Source organism: Propithecus coquereli, unplaced genomic scaffold (assembly GCF_000956105.1).
Source record: "Propithecus coquereli isolate 6110/MARCELLA unplaced genomic scaffold, Pcoq_1.0 Scaffold176, whole genome shotgun sequence".
Taxonomy (NCBI): domain Eukaryota; kingdom Metazoa; phylum Chordata; class Mammalia; order Primates; family Indriidae; genus Propithecus; species Propithecus coquereli.
In genome coordinates, this window is record NW_012142301.1 from 761982 (window position 1) to 768368 (window position 6387).

At 41.8% G+C, this 6387-nt stretch overlaps 1 pseudogene; it reads right to left on the bottom strand.

The window, feature by feature from the left end:
- Window positions 1-1896, bottom strand: part of LOC105808502 — an 11383-nt pseudogene extending 9487 nt beyond the window's left edge.
- Between the last annotated feature and the right edge of the window lie 4491 nt (window positions 1897-6387).

Below are 6387 nucleotides of genomic sequence, written 5' to 3' on the forward strand. Positions count from 1 at the left end.
TTATATTATTCTACTTGGTAAATTTTCTGTAGTTCATATGCATTTTGCAGTATCTATCCAGTTTCTATAGTGGATAGATTGCTGAATTAAACAGAGATATGATAGGAACCATCACCCCTGCATCCTTTAGATCCGTGGTCCCCAACCCCAGGCTGCAGACCAGTACTAGACTGTGGCCTGTTAGAGACCAGGCCACAGAGCTCCGCAGACCCCCACCGCTGTCTGTGGAAAAATTGTCTTCCATGAAACTTAAGAAGAAGCAGGGGTGGTGGCGCACAGCAGAACGTGAGTGGTGGGCAAGTGAGCAAAGCTTCATCTGTGTTTACAGCCACTCCTTGTAGCTTGTATCACCACCTGAACTCTGCTCCCCCCAACCCTGTGGGTGGAAAAATTGTCTTCCGTGGAACTGGTCCCTGGTGCCAAAAAGGTTGGGGACCGCTGTTTTAGATCTTTAAGATTGCTATCCGTGGCATGCAATTTTGTTTTTGGTTTACTGTCTTGCTATCTTCACTGTCAAGCCCTGTCCCTCCAACCTTACTAGTTGTTATGGTGCTTGCAGTCCCTGGCTTCTAACAATTAGGCACTGCTGCCTTCTGGCTTCAGGTTCCCTCATCCCCACTGTTATTAGTGAACCATGTTCTGTGACTACTCTCCTGTTGTCATCCCTGGCCTGTGGAGAAAAGCCATGAAGAATCCTCTTAGTGATGCTGGTGCCCTTCTCACAGCACATTCCTTATGGTCTAGGTGAATTGTGTGTCCTTTGGGCACTTCTGTGGAACGTAATCCACTGGCAGGTCTTCTGGCCTCATATAATGTAGTCATTCCTCCAGGCTCACCTTACTCAGCCACTTTACCTCGTTCTCTACTGTCTGCTGCAGTGACTCCAGCATTTCAACTTAGCTCAATGTGTGCCACCTCTTTCTCCAGATTTCTAAGAGACACTCTAGCAGAGAATTTGCCTCAACTCCTAGGGTCCTTGCCAGGGTGTTAATTCCTGTACTCCAAGAATCAGCCACACCCTGTTTGATTGAGTTGATAGATGCTGTAATGAGCTCCAGAGTTCTTTCTGTCAGTGGTTGATTCTTGCAGGAAAGAACCAACTGCAGAGATGTTCTTTTGTGCGTGTAATAAGCTCTAGTCCCTCAGGAGGAGCACTTGAATGCCCCAGGCTTTGGAAGGGGCCCCGTAGCTCCCAGGGGGTTGCTTTTTCTCCACCACAGCAGAGGTGGGTGGAGGAGTGAGGCTGGGTGTGGTTAGGTTGGGTGAGCCTGGAAGGCGTTGGCAGGGCTCAAAGGTCATTTTCCTGGCTGTTAGGGGGAGCCACTGGGAGGAGGGTTGAGGCCAAGCTCCCCAACTCAGGAAAGCTGCTTGTGAGGAAGGGGCTGCAATTCCCTGATTGCCTGTCGGAAGTGAGCTTTGCCCCTTTTGTGTTACTGCTGCCCTCTGGTGTCTGGTTGCAAATGGGTGCTTGAACGTTCCACACTCTGTTACTATGGTGCCACGGGCTGGAATCTTCCCCACTGGAGGAACCACACTCGTCCAACAACATGGCTTTCTTGTGGGGGTGTGGGTGCTCCCCCAGATCACCGTGTCTTAGGTCCCCATAGTATTCTCCCATCAGTTCTGCCCACATGGGCTCCCTCACCGCCCAAGTCCAGGTCCCAAATCTCCCCTTGTGTCCCCTAGCAAACTTCTCACATCCTCGGGGCACAGGATCCGGCCTGCATGTCTGACCCACGGGTGTGCATCTCTGGGAAATGCTGGGGGGCAGGGAATTCCCAGATTGGGTACTCCAGGTCCACTGCAGGTTCTCAAGGGGAAAGACATAGGCCCTACTCTCTGTGGAAGCCTCAGCATGGAGAAGGTGCCGGCTGGGGAGAGGTGGCTGCTCGCCATATTTTTGCCTCAAACTTCTCTCCCCTCCTGGTTGAAGTGGGTGGTGAAAAGGCAGGGAAGGATAAGAGTCTGAATAGAAGAAAGCTGGTTCTCTGGTCTATTGTGTCGCTCACTTTGGATGGGAAACCTGCATGGAAGGTCCAAACTCTGGGATCATACAAGTTCTGACCACAATTCTGTGGTTGCCACAGTGCTTAGGCTTGTGGGGGTGGAAAAGCCTCCAAGTAACCTGGTAGACTGCTGATCACTGAAGGAGTGTGGGAGGGAGAAAGGGATCTCTCCTTACCCCTTCACTGGGCTTGAAGCCTGTCTGGGTTTGATCCTTGCTGATATCTTTTTTCCATTTTCCTCTTCATTCTCTATCTTACAGTTTTCCTTTGTGAGGTCCCTGGCAGACTCTGGTACTTCTTCCTCTGACATACCCTGTGTCCTTTCTCCCCTCTCCTTTATCTGAAATCCTTCCTTAACTCCAGGACGGTCCGGTAAGCAATGTCTCTAGTAAGCCATCTCGCCCCAGAATCCTGGGCTTCAACTTCTTAGTCTAGCTCCCGCAGACCCTACTCAGCAGGCAGAATGGGCTAACGTACCACAAAGGGCTATGGGATTCCCCGCTCCCTCTAGGGCTCCTCTTACTTCACTGTTCTTGTATGTCTTATTTCCTTGTATCTTTCAAATGTCAAAATCATCACACTGGAAAGCGTGTTGCTCACCACTGGAACCTTTTCCCAGGTTACCAAGGATGAATTGTTTAGTAATTGAACTACTATCTTGTGCCAGGGACTCATATGCCATTTAGGATGGGGGTCCTCCACCAGCCAGGTGGTGAATAATGCAATCACATAACCTTATTTCACATTGAAGTTTTACTATATTTTCTTTGACCACACTCAGTACCTGCTATGCCAGTTTCAGTCTTCTGGGAAGCTGACTCTAAGACATAATTTGAAGTGTAAGAGATTCACGGGGGAAATGCTTGTGAAAGGTATAGGGGAGAGAGAGCAGGGGTAGGCAGAGAAAGACTGATATAGATCTGATGCCTGTGAGTGCAGAGAAAAGAAGGAAGAGGATTGGGTAGAATGAGTCTCAGATCAGTACAGCTCTGAGATAGGCTCAGTTAGGCTAATAAAGAGCTGCGGAGTAAGAGTGCTCATTAGAAGACTTCCACAGTGGGCAGTAGCAGCCTGGGAGAGTATATGGCCTCAGCACAAGTGCTTCAATAGATTCCAAAGTACGGCATTTGGAGGCTGTTAGCTAACTGCAATCTTTGCAGGTTGCTCTCTCTTCAATGGAAACTGGAGTGCATACCTCCATGGCTGTCCTTGCTGTCATGGTAGCCATTGGTTGCCTTCAGACACATGTTCTTACATATTATTCAGCTTTTCTAATTCGTCTTTGTGGGAAGATTACTCTTCTTTGACTGTTTATGTCATTTTACAAAGAACTTCCAGAAAGAAATGGTTCAAAACTACCAATTCTTGACATCAAACTATATTTAAAAATTTTATTAAAACAAATAATATTAAAGAGTCTTATTTATGCTTATGGCTATGACAGAGATGTTAGATTAAAGACAGTTTCTTGGCAACTAAGTTGGTTTTCTTTTCTTCTCCCTTCTTGGGGAAGAGCTTCTTTGGTAACTACTACCCAACATGTCCTAGTGACCACCAGAAATGAAACTTTTATGGGGGAAATAATGCTACTTCATCAAATCTTTGGTCCTCAAATATTTTTTCTACTACTCTTTCCTAGTTTTACCCTCCCTGTTCCAGATTGATTTCCTCACTATTGAGATTACTAATGGCTTTGTATTGACTTGATGGGGAGGGGTGGTATAAAAAGGCAGGGGGCCTGGAGATAATCTTTACTCGTACAGGATTGAGTCACTCCAGGTCAAGAACTATTTTTAAAAAATTATCTTTGTTTATAGATTGAAGTACATAATATGTTTTTAATTTTTGAATGATTGAATAAAGAATGATGTACTTGTTGGATAGGAGTAGGGCACAGTTCACTCAGGATACATCTGATAGTAAAAGAAGGAATTTACAGTGACCATAGTCCTCTTCCTCTCATGAGATTCTGTGCAGGAAAATTTTATTGTGGTAGCTAGTTACTACCTGAAAGATACAGAAAGCCTAACTTTAAAGTGAGAAGAAATAGTGGGTTAAGTAGTGAAGATGGGGAGCATAACTGTAAATCTATGAAGAGTCAGTGTGGTATTGAGTGGGGAAGATAATGGTGCATGGGTTGATGGGACAATGGTTAGTGGGAAGTGTTAGAGGGAACAATACAATATAGTAAGATTGGAGCACTATGGGTGGTTGGCCAAATCTGGACTCCTTCCTGCTTGTATAAATAAAGTTTTATTGGAATACTGCTTCACCTATTTGCCTATACATTATGGCTGCTTTCATGCCACAACAGCAGAGTTGAGTAGTTGCAAAAGCTGAGAGAATTTACTATCAAGCTCTTTGTAGAAAACATTTATAAACTCATAAATACAGGCTTACATGATGAAGACCAAAATCACCAATTTCTAGTTTGGTCTGGAAGCAGGAAGACTTGTTTGGAGATTTCCGTTAATATAGTTCTGACATTTTGGCAACACTGATTCTGATCTCTTTTACTCATCTCCTAGATCTCTCCCCCTCCATAGTCTTCACTCTTTCCTGTTTCTTCCTCTTTTCTTCTCCCTCTGCTCCTTCTATGGCATTTGCTTTCCTCTTCACCTTCTCATCTTCTTTTTCTTTTCCTTTACTGTGTCATCTTTTTCTTCTCTTTCTACATTAAGAATATTAGTTATCTACATTTTCTGCCACATTGTTAATAACCTGTAAACAAGGTTGAAATTATTGATCCAATATACTTAGCCTTCAGTACACTTTTTTCGAGGTTAGGATTTCTAATACCATGTGTTCCACACCTCTGCCCTTCCTTGAAGTACCGAATCCCACAGTGGATTTCACACTAAATCCACTCACATCACTTGCTTTGGCTGCATCTTGCTGCACCAGTTTATATGAATGTCACCACCTGCAGTTTAAATAATGGACAATTTCACTGTCTCAACAGAGCCTCTGACTTTCATGTCATATTTCTTCTCTGCCTCCTATAAAGAAATGCCTATATTTTCCTCACCCAGGTTATTACAAATCTAGTCACTATTACAGAGGCACAATTTTCTAGTCCTTTTAGTTTTGCTTGTATTGATTTTTTAGCTCTATTTTATTTACATTGCTTTTAAAATAATATGTGGGCATTTTCATTCATAAAGGTGACTTGATAAAAGAATATTGTGCTCTTTGTACAGTAGTTCCCCCTTATCTGCAGGGAGTATATCCCTAGACGCTTGGTGGATGCCTAAAACCACAGATAGTACTGAACCCTATATATACTATTATTTTCCTATACATACATACTTACGATAAAGTTTACTTTATAATTTAAGCACAGTAAGAGATTAATAACAATAACCAATAATAAAATAGAACAATTATAATTTACTGTAATAAAAGTTACGTGAATGTGTTCTTTCTTTCAAAATATCTTATTGTACTGTACTGCAGGTGATTGAAACCACAGAAAGCAAAACCCAGCTATACATACATACTTACGATAAAGTTTACTTTATAATTTAAGCACAGTAAGAGATTAATAACAATAACCAATAATAAAATAGAACAATTATAATTTACTGTAATAAAAGTTATGTAGATGTGGCTGCTCTCAAAATATTTTTAAATTTTTATTTTATTTTTAAATTTTTATTAATATATCATATTTTTACATATTTTAGGGTACATGTGATATTTTGATACATATATACAATGTGTGATGATCAAATAAGGGTAATTGAGATAGCCATCACCTTACACATCTATCTTTTCTTTGTGTTGAGAACATTATACTTCTAGCTATTTTGAAATATACAATGAATTATTGTTAACTATAATTTCTCTACTGCACTATTGAATACTAGAGCTTATTCCTTCTATCTAACTGTATTTTTGTACCCATTAACCAACTTCTCTTCATTCCCCTCAAAATATTCTATCGTACTGTGCTGAAGGTAACTGAAACCATGGGGAGTAAAATTACGAATAAGGGGGACTGCTGTACTCAGCAAGCAATTTTTTCTCACTCGAGATCCCTATTTTTAAATAAATTAGGCAGTATTTTAAATGTAAGTAGTAAGTGCTTCCTGTAAGAGATTTTTTTTTCTGATGAGAGCCTCGATAGAGCTCTGATTTTATTTTGTTCTTTCCTTTTGTTTTCCTATCAATTTGCTAATTTTCCCGCATTCACTAAGCTTCGTAAGATATTTTATAATTGCATGAATTCCACCACAGTTCCTGGCATTTTCCATGAACAACCAAAATAAAGAGGATTTGTGGACTTCAAGGTAAGTTAACCTAAACTCTGTCATCCGTAACTCTATATTCTCATACCTCTTGGGCCCACATTCTGTTCAATAAGCACCTACTTTCTGTG